Genomic DNA, 14,591 nt, shown 5'->3' with positions numbered 1-14,591 from the left:
TTTTTCTAATGAAAGTGTCAATAATCTCCCTAATCCCATTAGTAGATTCTCTTATCATCTGCCCTGGGTGAAATGCAGACTTCAGAAAAATTTAAGGCTATAATAAAGAAAAAAATCTTTTGGATGACTATTGCATTTTATACAATTTTCATTTAAATAATATCTTCTCCAATAGTAAGCACAATTTTACGCCACACGAAGTAGTCCTGCTAGCTGCTACTTTCAGAGTTGTATAGCTAGGGGGGAAAAAAAACCCATCAATTTTGGGATGAATGGGATGAGCCTGTAAACTCAATGGGGATGAGAACCTTTTCATTTTGCCTTTTGTCCTCAAAAAAGAGCACTGTACTTGGGACATCAGAGGTGTTTAATAAATGCTTATTCATTTAAATGTATTGAATTACATGGCACAGAAAGGAATGAAGTAGACTCAGTTACTAAGTCTCCCCTATCTAGAATTCTCTCCCTTCTCATGTCTACTTCCTGGCTTCTTTGACTTCCTCTTGGTCTCAGCTAAAATCCCATCTTCCTTTCTTGATTCACATTAACATTAGTGCTTTCCCTCTGTTGATGATTTCCTATTTATCCTGTATTTATTCTGTTCATACATTGTTGTTTGTATGTTATATCACCCATTAAACAATAAACTCCTTGCAGGGGTCCTCAAACTTTTTAAATAGGGGGGCCAGTTTACTGTCCCTCAGACTGTTGGAGAGCCAGACTAAAGTAAAAACAAAAACTTTGTTTTGTGGGCCTAAAGAAACTTCATAGCCCTGGGTGAGAGGTATAAACATCCTCAGCTGCTGCATCTGGCCTGTGGGCCATACTTTGAGGACTTTTGTGACCTTGAGGTAGAGACTGTCCTTGACTTTCTTTGTATCCCTATCCTGGCACAGTGCCTGGCAAATAGTAGGTGCTTAATAAATGCTTTTTTCTATCTACATATGGTCTCTAAGTGACTATTTTCAGACTAGGTCCTCTTTGTAAATGTGTTATGAATGGTGATCATCCAGCACTCAGTCCAATCCCAAGTGGTTGGTTTGATGTGGTCCTTAATATGGCTAAAATCAGGAAGCATTTATTAAATGCCTACTGCAAACACTCACCAAAAGAAACAAATTTAATATTTCGGTGCTACATTAGCAATCATATTGGGTAAACTATATGGTTATTGAATCAATAGCTTGGCATTGATTCAAATTCCTCTGAAAGCACTTGATTGCCTGTTTAGTTCAGGCTTAGCATCTCCAAGGAATGCCCTTTGGCCTGTGTGAATAAAGCAGGGTTTTAAAGGTGCCAAATCTTCCAGAATAGATTTTAGTGTCTGGAGAATGGGGTTTAACAATACATAAAACCCTTTGCTAAAGAGACAAAAGGACCTGAATCTGTTATGTACATTTGTAACCGATATACTGGGTAATTTCTGGATGAATCACAATTCATAGTTAGTAATTTGTTCAACAGACAAGTTAATATAGAAGCTCTGCTAAGTAAACAGCTATATACTGGGCACTGTGGGACATTTAAAGAGTGAAGAAATAGTTCCTTCCCTCTGGGGCCTCCTACTCACAATTTGTCTCCAGACAAGGGATAACACATGTTTGTTTGAATGCATATAAAAATGCATAAATACTTATGTGTATTCATATATCTGTACAAATACATATGTGTATGCATACATATATGGATGTCTGAATTTCCTCTCCAGAGAACTGCAACAATCCCACAATACTTTGGGACCAGAGCAACTCTCACCCTAGGAAGAGGGAATTGCTGGATTTGGGAGGCTACTAGTGCCTGTATAGCGTGCTGAAGTCCCTCAGGTGGAATATTTTGAAAGGAATAATGACAAAACTGAAAATGAATGGAAAAAGAGATGGCAAGAAATGTCAGCAAGCTATGGAGAATTCAGTTCTTTCATTGAATTTGAGGTTAGGAGATGATCTGGCAAGGCTGTTTGCAGATGCTAACTCTTTTTACAGACCAAATTGATGCAACAGAACTTTGAAGCCCTTGCTCCAATGCTGGGGAAATGGTTCATTTTGGATCCTGTCCAAGACATCTTGGATCTAAAGTTAAAAGATAGTCCCATATTCTAAGTTTCAAGATTTCAGCATTTGCCCATTGCCAAATCCCCTTTCTTCCCCTTGCCTGAAGCTCCTCTCAGTTGAGTTATATTAGTCCTGGAGGTCTGGAGGAGGTACCCTTGGGAAATGGACCATGGAACTGACCCTGCCTATTTTAGTTCCTTGTTATCTTCCTAGAATTTTAGTCTCCTTCTCCATTTCCCACTCCTTCAGTCTTTTGAACTTGTCCTTCATGCCCACAAGAACTTGATCATCTTCAAGATTAAATCAGCCTGGCACTCACATTTCATCAGTCTCCTGTGAATGGAAAGTAATGCAGAGAGCTTCTCCCCAAACCTCCATGTAAGAAGGGCTCTCAAGCCAGCCATCTTTGCTGGTTTTACTTCTTTGGATTTGTCCATCACATTCCTGCCAAATATTTCCCCCACACACACTCTTTTTTTCAGCTTCTTTTTGTGTATTTTCTTTTCCCCTTAGACTGAAAGCTCTTTGAGTACAAGGACTGTCTTTGTTTTTTTGCATTTAAATTCCCAACATTTAGTACAATGCCTGATCCATAATAGGTGAACCTGAATGTATATGTATGTATGTATTGTATGTGTATATATTTAGGGAGGAGGAGCTCCTATGAAACGACTTAGAAGCCAAAAGCACAAACAAACCAGTCAGCTCAAAAACATTTGACCCAGTTGACAAAAACATTTTCATTTTCCTTTTTTCTTTTTTTAATTAAAGCTTTTTATTTTTCAAAACATATTCGTGGACAATTCTTCAACATTAGCCCTTGCAAAATTCTGTGTTCCAATTTTCCTCCCCTCCCCTCACACCCTCTCCTAGATGGCAAGTAATCCATTGTATGTTAAATTATGGTAGAAATATAAAACATTTTCATTTTCATTGCCTTGGCCAAGACTGCTGACACCACTTTAAGCCCAGAACCTTTTTTCTGTGAGTACTGTTTTCCTCTGCTTTTCCTGCATGGGATCCCCTCTATTCTGCCTGCCAGAAGAAGCCCGGGAGGATGTGTCAGATCCTCCCATGATGCTCACATCCCAAGCTCTCTCCAAGGAGTTCAGGAAGGAGCTGGGGGTAGGGAGGGACAGGTGCCAGCAGTGCAGGCACGTGTGGCCCATCTGAGCTGCCATTCTCTGGTTTATTCAAGCCCCCTCCTCATTTGCTGTTGTGGAGCTAAACAGAGAACTGAATAAATAAATAAATATCCCACCCATTGAGAAGATGAAATGTCTCAGACTCTGTGGCAAAAGAAAATGAGCGGCATCTACCGCAACTATCTGAGCCCTCCCTCAATCTGGTAAAAATTAAGTCGATGTTTCAGGCCTTGAAGGTGTTTTTTTCCCCCCTCCAAGCTTGAAGTCACCAAGCAGACGCTGAGACAGATGCAAACACACATACAAATATACAAAGAATCCCGGAGACTCTCTTCTACAACTGACTGATAAGCTTCTGGGAAGCATCTGCTGGGGCAGGGCACACAGAGCACTCTTCTCCAGGCTGGTGACTAGGTGGCTCACGTTGGAGGAAGCAGATGGTGGCACCTGACAGGAGGCTGCTTTATAAGGTCTGGAGCTGGGAACTTTTGGGTCTGCAGTTAGCTACGTGATGGAATGACCTGACAGCTGGGCTGGGATGTTGGGAGTTTGAATCTTTCTCTTCCTGCTCCAGATGTTCCATTTTCTCTGTATCTCAGTTTCCTTCTTTTCTCCACTAAGTTGAAAACGTTTGCCATCAATGGAATGCTAAGGATGGTCCACAGACAAGTCAGGATCAGAGGTCTGACTTAAAATGCAAGGATCCCCACAAGGATGTGGAAACCCCATGTGATTTAGCTCGAATTTCCACTTCCAATCTTGCTTTTCCCCTTTCAACAACAACAACAAATCACAGCTCATTTGTTATAGTACTTTGAGATGTGCAAAGCATTTCCAAGTATTATTTATGGAGAGACATCTGGTAGTAAACATTCAGAAGACCCAAGTTCTAATCTCAGACACTTACTGGCTGTATGACCCTGAGCACCTCACTTAACTTGTCTTGTTTCCTCATCTGTAAAATGGGGTTATCATAGCACCCACCTTCTATGATTATTATGAAGATCAAATGAGATAATAGTTGCAAACAAGTCATTAGCATGTGTCTGGAGTATATTCCCTTCTTCTCATCTCATTTGAACCCTAAAAGGTGGGTCTAAAGTCTAAGATTAGAACTCAGACCTTCTTGTCCCCAGACCTCACTGAGCCTTGGGTTGTGACAACTTTAGTGAAGCTAATTGGAAGGAACTCCATTTCTATGTGCCCAGCTCTTTGGAGAGCAGTGTTGAAAGCACCGTCTTTTTTTAAGCCAGAGCCCATGTTTGCATGTTTGGGCAAAGCTCCCAGAGATGTGAATGTCTGCCCACAGTTTCTTGACAGGAGTCTGCCCCTTCTGCACATCATCCCCTAAGCATGAAAGTTGAATGGAGCTCAGCTCTGCCAGTGCCTCGGGCATTCTCTTCTGTCCCAGTCTGATTTCCATCTCGTCCAAGAACTTGGTCAGATGTTCTGACATCTGGAGGAGTCCCAGGCGAGGCACAGTCCTTGCAATTTAGGTGAGGCATTGAGTGGTTGCAGGATGCATCAGTTAACAAAGGAAAATGGACGCTGAGGAAGGTTTTTTTTATTCCCCCCCAGCTGCACTGGAGTAAGGAGGAAATGTGAATCATACAATGCTCCCCCAAAAACAATTCAAGGAACTATCTAAAGGAAGTGACCAAAATAACTCGAAAACTTGTCGCTTATGTTTGAGGAATGAAGAGAACAGAAGCTGAGATCTCTGGAGAAGGGGTTGGGGGCAAAGAGGGGGAGGGGAGTTGGGAGGTGACCCATGGTCGGGATGAAATTTCTGTGAGCAAAGTTTATAAACTTTTATTGCCATATAGTTGTTTGATCTCTTCCAACCCCAGGAAAGACCAGTTTATGGCTGAGGAAACGGATTGGAGGGAGAAACGGGGGTTTCCCTAGGAAATTGAGCCTTTCCCTGTGGGGACTAGGTCATGTCATTTATGTTTTGACTCGGATTAGAGTGCCCAAGATGTCCAGGGTGTATGGTCCATAGAAAAGAAGCCTTTACCCAGAAAAGGTTGGACTACAGAATCCTTTTCGACCATGTCTGTTCCTTCTTCCTCTGCTCTGCCAGAGTCAATTAAAAAAAAAATCCCTCCGAGCAGTGAAAGAGTTTTAAAGTCTTTGGGACCCCAGCTAACCAAACAACAAGCCCAGGAGAGGATAAACAGTCCTCTGTTATCACACTCATTACCCTTAGCTTCAAAGGATTCAAGAGTGTTTATACAAAGAACACGAGAATTCTCTGTGTTTATTTTAAAGCCTGGACTTTAATAAACAGTCTTAAAAAAAAAAAAAAAAACAAATAACACAAGGGGAAAAACCTCCAGCTCTCCCTCTTTGTTTTACACATCAGTCAAAACATAACACTCCCCTTGGCATTGGCTTTAAATACATTTTGTTTCTTTGCAAAAGTTCACCATTTATGAAATAGGGAGACTTTATTACCTTTGATCTCCCCCACTGGCCCCTGCCTGGGTTTAGTTCAGAGTTCTCTGGAGCTAAGTACAACCACATGTGGATGAGAGCTGCTGGTAAGCGGCATTGGCTGCCGGAGAAGTCGAGATTGGGTCTGGAAATATTAGAAAGGCCAAGGATGCCAAGTGGAAGGGTGTGCCCCCTTGCTCTAGGGAGATCTGTGCCAAATTCCCCCTCTTCCGTGGCCTCTTCCTATTTTACCTCCACTTGTGTCTGGATGGAAAATTGATCTAATCAATCAAGGGCCCTCACAGTCTTTCAATGGGAAGGAGAAAAAAGACAATTAGAGACTGATTCACATGGGCAAACCATTTTTTCTAATCCCATATTCATGATCATTTGGAGATCTCCGGGAAGTGTAAGGAGGGAGGAAAAAAATCACCTCATAATCAGACAGAGTCCAGTGTACATGTAACAACTTCAAAGAAAAAATGATAGAATCACATGCTATGGGAAGGCAGTGGAGTTATTATTCTTTGAGTCCTCCTCCCCAGGAAACATTCCTGAATGTCCTCTGGTAGTATTATACATGACTGCAGGTTGATGAAAGGTAAACAGTCAAAAGGGTCATCTCCTTTTTCTCTATCATCAGTCATGTGGTCCAATGTACCCATCAGGGTCTCTGTGTACCAAGAGTCTGAGGACCCAGTTTCAAATCATTCCTTTGATGGATCTTGAATCCATCACCTCTGTTCCAGCAGGTGAGGAGAATGCTTCATCATTAGTAACAGCATGTCTTTGGGGTCATTTAAGATAGTCCAGAGAATCCAGCTTCACACCAGCTATTTACTACATCTGGAATCTTGAGCAAACATTTCACTGGACCACCATCCTTCCTCTGCAATACAAGAGAGATGGACTTAGCAAAAGTCCTCTTAGCTTCTTTAAGCTTAGCAAAGCTTCTTTAAACTGAATGTGGGGGTTGTGAAATTATGATTTATTATCAATAAATATTTGATTTGTATACCTAATTTTATATACCAATATACCAGCGTGTCATAAAAATTTCTCAGGCAAAAGGGAAGAAGCCCTAGAATAGATGACCTCAAAAGTTCCATTTTATTCTAAATCTGTGATCCTAGGAATATCAAACTGAATTATTTAAGGAAAGGTGTTCTTATGGAAAAAACATTTATGTTCTTATACTCTGCTTTCCAAATGAGTGGGAGACTTTCTTTTTTTTTCAGAGTTATATCAAAAATAAGAAGCTCATTTTTTTTTTTTTTGCTATTCCCAGGTGAATATAGATTCAATCCAACTTCAGAAATATTTATTAAGCATCTAATTGTGTATGGATTCAAATTAAATAGGCCCTTGAAAGCCAAGAAAGCTTCTGAATTTTTTCCAGTAGACAAGTGGGAGCCATTGAAGACTTTGGAGCAGGAGTAATGGACCAGATCTGGGCACAAAGCAATAGCAGTATGAAGGATGTGTTAGAAGAGGGAAAGCGGTCAAAAGTAGGAAGACTAATGGTCTGGCAGGTAGTAATAAGAGCCTATAATAGGAATGTAGCAGAGGGAACAAAGAATAATATATGACTGACCACCCACTTGTATTTAAAATAATTGTATGCATATAACCTATATCAGATTACTTGCTGTCTTGGGGAAGGTAGGAAGGAATGAAGTAAAGGAGAAAAAAAATGGAACTCAAAATCTTACACAAGTGAACACTGAAACTATCTTTATAAGTAATTAGAAAAAATAAAATACTATTAAGTGAGGGGGAGAGAGGGAGTGCATGATGACTTCCCAGACCTTTTGACTCCCCCATTAGAAAATAACTGCCTCGAGGGCAGAAACTGGCTTCCTTTTCTATTTGCAAGATTTGAAAATCCTTTCACTTGTCTGACTCTTCAAGACTTCATTTGGAGGTTTTCTTGGCAGAGATACTGGAGTGATTTGCCACTTTCTTTAACTCATTTTACAAGTCAGGAAACTGAAGCAAACATGGTTAACTAACTTCCTCAGGGTCACACAACTAGTAAATGTCTGAGGTGAGATTTGAACTCAAGAAGATGGGAATTACTGATTCCAAACTCAGCACTCTATCTACTGCACTACCTAGATCCTCATTGTATTAGATGCTCATTTGTATTGGCATTAGTATTGCTAAGTGTGGCACTATTTGACAGAGTGAGCATAATAGAGGAATTTGGGAATATCTTAAAGAATGATTTATTTTATCCCTATGGGAAATAAAATCAAGATAGCAGGAAAAATTATCTTTAATTTAAAGTAAAATTATATCAGTTATGATTGTTTTTATTTAAAATATATTTGCACAGATGGGAGAAATGGTAAAATTAGAAAAAATATTTTTAATCATTTAAAAAATTCTTGTTAATTGATATACTTGATTGTCGGAAATTTGCTACAAAGATAAAAAAGACTCAGGAATGTATGAAGCATGGTTCTTGCAAGAAAAAAGGTAATCAGGGGTAGTCCTTGGGCAATCCACCCCTGCAGACTCAGGAATGAACCTTTTATTTCTCATCCTGAAGTGCAAGGTCCCTCTCTCATTGCCCCAATTGGCTGGGGATGATAAAATTAACAAACTTCTCGGTCCTGCCATTGCATGTTCCTCCTTGCTATGTTCCCACTCCCTCATCATACAACTCATGCTCAGAAATGACAGAAAATTCTACCTTAGGGGAGGAGAAGTTAATACTAATTAATTTATTAAGCTCTGTCACTCAGTGCTTGCAGTTACCTTTCACCCACTTCTTGTTTGAGGGTAATTTTCAATCAGTTTATCAGTACTGCAGCTCAACATCTTGTTTTGTAAAACTCAGCTATTGTGACCTCTTTCTAAGTCTTTTGTCATACAGAAATACAATTCTACTGATATCTCACACTGATTAATCAATGTTTTTCATTCACTCATCCATCCACTCATTTATTCATTCCCAGGAGATTATATAAACAACAGTACCACTAATAAAGGTGAAGTTGACCATTTTAGAGGAAAGATAATGAATTCAGTGTAGAATATTTTGGTTTGAGGAGCCATCAGGAGATAGAGACATCTACTCCAAAGGCAATTACAAATGTTGATCTCAACAAGAGATAATCATTTTCTACACAGAGATGATAGTTGAAATCATGAGAATGGATGAGATATCAAGGAAGAAAATTTAAGGAGAAAAGGCAAAAGGGATAAGGATAAAACTTATGAAATATTTACCTTAAGAGGCTGAGAAGAGAACAAGAACTTATAAAGGAGGGAGAGAAAGGGCAGACCACTCACTAAGTGGCAAGTGGCAAGAAGTGGCAACCTTCTTTCTGTAGATTTTTCCACCTTCTTTCCTTCTCCAATTAGGTATCTTCTCCCATTAGTAAGAAAGCTTCTTGAAGATAGATAGGATTCATTGTTTTTCCTTGAATTTGTATCTCTAGAGCTTAGCACAGAGTCTGGCATGTAGTAAGTACTTAAACACTTTAATCAATTTCTCTTCCAGGTCAGCATTAATATAATCTTATACATAGGATCTTAGCAAAACAGGAATCCAAATTTGTGGTTACAATTGTGAATCTGGGGATGGTTGATAGCATCAGAAAAGAAAGTTTTGGGCACTGTTTACATGGAGAATGAGACAGGGAGTCAAGTCATTAAGAGAACTGGATAAAGATACTCCCAGAGGTGCCTTCCTGCCTTGAGAGAGAAACAATGAGCTCTGTGGGGTTCCAGAGGAGAAATCTTCCCTAAAGCACTTGATTGGTTTTCCCATTTCCTCCTTTGTACTAATTGCATCAATCCCCCTCGGAAACATACTGTTAAAACATCACCTGGACCAAAATATCTGCCATTTTGCTACTGACCCATCATAGAGAAGACTGACCTACTTAACACATCCAGGAAAACTGGCTGCATATGTTTTGCCAATGCTTGGCTGAGCTCCTTTTTGTTGGTTTCTATCCCCTTCATTCCTGACCCCAGATATAAAATTGGCCATGTATTGAAAGTGAAAGCAGTAAGTTCTTGCCAAAAAGAGAGGCTAATGGTTCTAGAAGACTTTTCAAGCTGTGATAGGAAGGGGAGGAATAAAACCTGCCTAATGCTTGCCCGCAATGGGGCATGCTTGATTAGTGGGCCAGCTGGAAAGTGTTCTCCACCAGATCATGGGAGGAAGCATGGTGGTACAGTTAGGGTAAGCATTAACAATGGGGCTATCAATAATCCAAAGGACAATGGGAAGATGCAAGATGGATTCAGGGAGATAGCTTCCTTTTGTCAAGCATTACTTTGGCATTTTAAAAAGCTTTAAAATACATGAAGGATATGTATGATCAGAAAAAGTGGCCCAACCATGAAGTAAGAACAAGAGAATGTGTGAACAGTCCCCTGTGATTGTTCACAGGGTCCCCTAAAAATCTTAAAAAAAAAAAACAAAATAAAGCCTCCCATGCATTGAGTCCATCTTCCAAAGAGCATTTTTAGAAGAACACTGATAAGAATCATGGATGAAGGGAGAGGGGATTTCAAGAGAGGAGATCACAAATCCCACAAAGTACCAAATCAAATTCCAACCTCTCCTCAGCTGAAGCTATATGAACTTCACTGTTTTCAGATCCAGTCTGCATCTAAGAGGACAGTATCTTGCTGTTTGAACTTTCTTTTTTTTCTTCAGTGACCGTTTTACCTCATCTCACAAGGATAAGCCAAAAGTCTGGGCTAAATTATGGACTAGTTCACCAACTCACACCTACTCTGATGGCATCAGAACAGTGATATCCCCAGCCCTCAAGAGGTTTTCACAATTTTAGACTCAGCTCTGGTATGGATAAAGGCCCCTTTGACCTCCTATTATAGAAGATATAATTCAGTTCAATTCATAATTGTTTATTAAGTAATAATTGTGCTAAGTGATGTAAGTCATACAGAGTTCAAATAAACTTTCTTGAGGCTTATAGTCTAATGATGAGAACACCATGGGCAAATAAGTATGATTCAAAGAATTAGCCTTGGGGATCAGAGGAAGGGAGTGGTATGTGACATTCAAAGGATGAGCAGTCTTAACCAACTGAGAAGACCAAGGAAATGGAGGAAATGTCATTTAGGTTGAACTTTGAGTAAGAATTCAATTGTCAGTGAAAAGCAGGGAATAGCACTGACAACAGTCATGAAATCTGGATGGAGGAGGAGGAAATGTTGTGGAATAGGTGAGTAATCTAGCTTAGTTGAAACATAAATTGGATAGAAGGGAATAATGTTAAATAATATTGGAAAGATCGGGCGCCATCTGCTTGGGGAGAAAATGGAATGCCAAGAGGAAAGGCAAAGGAAACCCCGAAAGGATTCTGAGTAGAGAAAGGACATACTGGATCTATGTCTTATGAAGACACATAGCAGAAATAGCTTAGAGTTGGGAAGGGGCAGCCAAGTGGCCCAGTAGATAGAATACTGGGTCTGAAATCGGGAAGACATCTTCCTGAGCTCAGATCCAGAGTCAGACACTTAGTAGCTGACTCTGGGCAAATCATTTAACCTGGTTTAGCTCAGTTTCCTCATCTGTAAAATGAGCTGGAGAAAAAAAAATGGCAAACCATTCCAGTAACTTTGCCAAGAAAAACCCAAAAGGGATCATAAAAAGTCAGACATGACTGAAAACAACTGAACAAAAACAACAATGGGTTGGGAAAATATTATAAATGGGCATTCAGGCACCAAGGATTTTCTATCCTTTTAACTCAAGAGTATGATTTGGGAATCAGGCAGAGCCCAAATGGGGCATTGGGCACAGCACGGGCAAGGTTTGAAAATTGTACTCCTGTAGTCTATGTTACTATGTGTGGGAAATTTTGAGTCCTCATTGCTCCTCACAAATAGAACAAAATAAATATTTACATGAATATAAATAATTTTGTAAGAGAATATTAAATCATGTTAAACAATGAACCTCTTGGTATTCTTCCCATATGTATTACACTTCCAGTGTCTATCAACTTTAAAATCCTAGTCCCAGATTTTGATTCCAGAGACTGGCCTCCCATTTTGTCATTAACTAAATCTATAACCTTGGGCAAATTGTTTCATTTGCCTCAGTTCATTCACTTGTAAAATGAAAGGTTGGTTTTGATGACCTTAATGGTACCCTCTGGCTATATTGGGTAACAAGTGGAACAAGGTGGGATGGTCTGGCTCCTATCAGCTGGCAGCACCCTGGAGGCATGGAGCTTTCAACCAGCACTTTATTTGCTACTGCCAAGTCACTATTATCCCACAGATTTTTAATCTAGGTGGATGACTCATCCCAACTCTGGCTCTTCAGGCACCTACTTAACCATATGCTCAACCCTCTTCTTCCATTTGTTTCATTTATCTACCTTCACTAAAAGTCCATAAGTTAAAACACAGTTTAATCAGATTAATAAAGACATAGTAAAAATAGAACCTTAGTTGCTTATAACATAGAAGGTATGTTCTCTTCAGAATCTTTTTCCAAGACAGCAATTACTTTTAAGCTAAAAATCACTCTTCCCATCACATCATGGCAGTGGTAGAGAACTTTAGTATCTTATCATAGACCTTCTATCTCCCCATGAAATGTACACTGACAATTAATTCATTACTGGATTAGAGAACCTTGTAGAAACTTTGCTGATTCTCATGGTTGTAGCTACCCCAGCAAACTGGGACACTCTTCTTCCAGGATACTGGAATATATATTTCTTATGCCCCTCTCCATCCCCACAACATAGGTCACAGATCAAATCTACAGAGACTAACACTCATGTGCTAACACCTGACTCTCAAATCGTATACAGGGAAATAGACTTCTCCCAGCTGTACCATATCTCTTGGAGGCTATTATCTTTCACTTTCAAAGTCAACACACATTCCTGATGTCAGCCTTTTCCATCTGCTCATCTGCATTGAAACAGGAGGCCAAAATGGCAAATGGAGTCATAGCAGAATGGCAGAATATTACAAAAAAGACTAAAAATCCTTTCCTATTTATTGGCTTCATCTTTCTTTGCTGCCCAAGTCTTCATCCTCTAAAAATTCTCACTGGATTCTAGCATCCCATGCAGCAATTGTTTTTTATCCCTTTTTGACAAAGAGCTTAAAAAATTCATCTGTACTTTATGGTTCCATTTTTTTTTTCTCCCTCTTCTAACCCACTGAAATTTGGCTGTCAACTCCATTGATCAACTGAACCACTGTTTTCAAAATTACTCATAATTGCTTAATTGCCCGACTGAATGACTTTTCACAGTTGAAATACTACTGATTATCTCTTTCTACTGTATGCTCTAGCCAATCTGATCCTTCTTGGCCACCAATAGGTCCTAAGACAACTCCTATTTGGTCATTGTTTGGTTCCTGACTGACTCAAATTGAATATAAACAGCAATCATTTCTGTTTTGACCAGAAATCCTGATTTATTTAGATTTTTGGAGGGACTAGGTAAAAGAGGTCCTTTGCCTCAATTGGTACCTAGCCTTAAATCACTGAATGGGTACAGCCTCAGTCAAACTGAGACATGTTGAAGACTTTAGCTTAAAAAGGCTAAGGTTTTCCACTGTATCCAGGGGTATCTCCAGTCTTCCTGAACTATATCTGGCCACTGGACCTAGATGGCTTTGGAGGAGAAAGTGAGGCAGGCAGCTTTGCACAGCCCTCTTTCGCTTAAATCCAATTCACTTGCATGTCACAGTATCACCTCCCTAATGTCATGGACCTCCTTGAAAAAGAAGGACAAACAACAACCCTTCTGTGTCTGATTATTTAGTTGACTGCTCCTCATTCTCTTCTGCTAGATTTTCAATCTTTCCCACTCAACTAAGGATGTCCCCAAGGCTCTTTCCTGGAACCTCTATTCTTTTCCCTCAATACTAACTTGATTGGTCATCCTATAGGCTCCCACTGATTTGATTATCATTTTTAATGATGATTCTAAAGTCTATAAATCCAGCCTAAAATTCGTTCTGAGCTCTCTTCCCATATTTCCAATCATTGGTTGAAGATATAGAAAAGGATGCTCTGTAGACCTCTCTAATTCAGTAATCTGAAAACGGAACTTCAAACTCTCTATTTGTCTCAACTTTCCTATTACTTTTAAGGGTAAATTAATCTCCCATTCTCCTAGGGAGAATAAGGTGGTGCAATGAATAGAGTGACAGACCTGGAGTTAGAAAGACCTGAGTTGAAATCCAGCTGTGTTACCTTGGGCAAATCACTTACCCCTTTTGCTTCAATTTTCTCAGCTGTAAAATGAGCTAGAGAAGGAAATGGCAAACCACTCCATTATCTTTGCCAAGAAAACCTCAAATGATGGGCAGTTAGATGGCACAGTGGATAGAACGCCAGTCCTGGAGTCAAGAGGAACTGAGTAAAAAAAAAAAAAATCCAGCCTCAGACACTTAACACTTACTACCTGTGTGATCCTGGGCAAGTCACTTAACTCCCAATTGCCCTGTGAAAACAAACAACAAACCCAACAACAAATGCAGTCATGAAGAGTAAGATACAACATAATTTAACTTCTGGGTAAGTGACTTGATCTCCGTGGACTTCAATATCCTCTTCTGAAAAATTCTACAAAATCTTGGAATGGATGACCTCTAAGATTTCTTTCACCTCTACAATTTTATGATTTTCTACTTCTATTCATTGCCATGGATGTACATAGAGAGTCACTTCTGAAAGACAATTTCACGGGAATAATTTCATTAAAAATTGTAAAGATTCATTTATAAGTTCTCCAGGTGATTATCTGTGATTCAAAAATATGTTTTGCTGCAAACTTGTTCTCAAGCCCATTTTCTCTCACAAAGTATGAAGCAAAGCATGGAATGTAGGCTATGAAATTAACATGGAGATTTTCCCGGCTTACAATACATTAATTAGAGAACAAAACAAGAGACAAGAAGAAAAATGGTATTTGTGATTTTTCTCCTTAAG

Source organism: Antechinus flavipes, chromosome 5, assembly GCF_016432865.1.
Source record: "Antechinus flavipes isolate AdamAnt ecotype Samford, QLD, Australia chromosome 5, AdamAnt_v2, whole genome shotgun sequence".
Taxonomy (NCBI): Eukaryota; Metazoa; Chordata; class Mammalia; order Dasyuromorphia; family Dasyuridae; genus Antechinus; species Antechinus flavipes.
Note: the sequence above shows the minus strand (reverse complement) of the source record.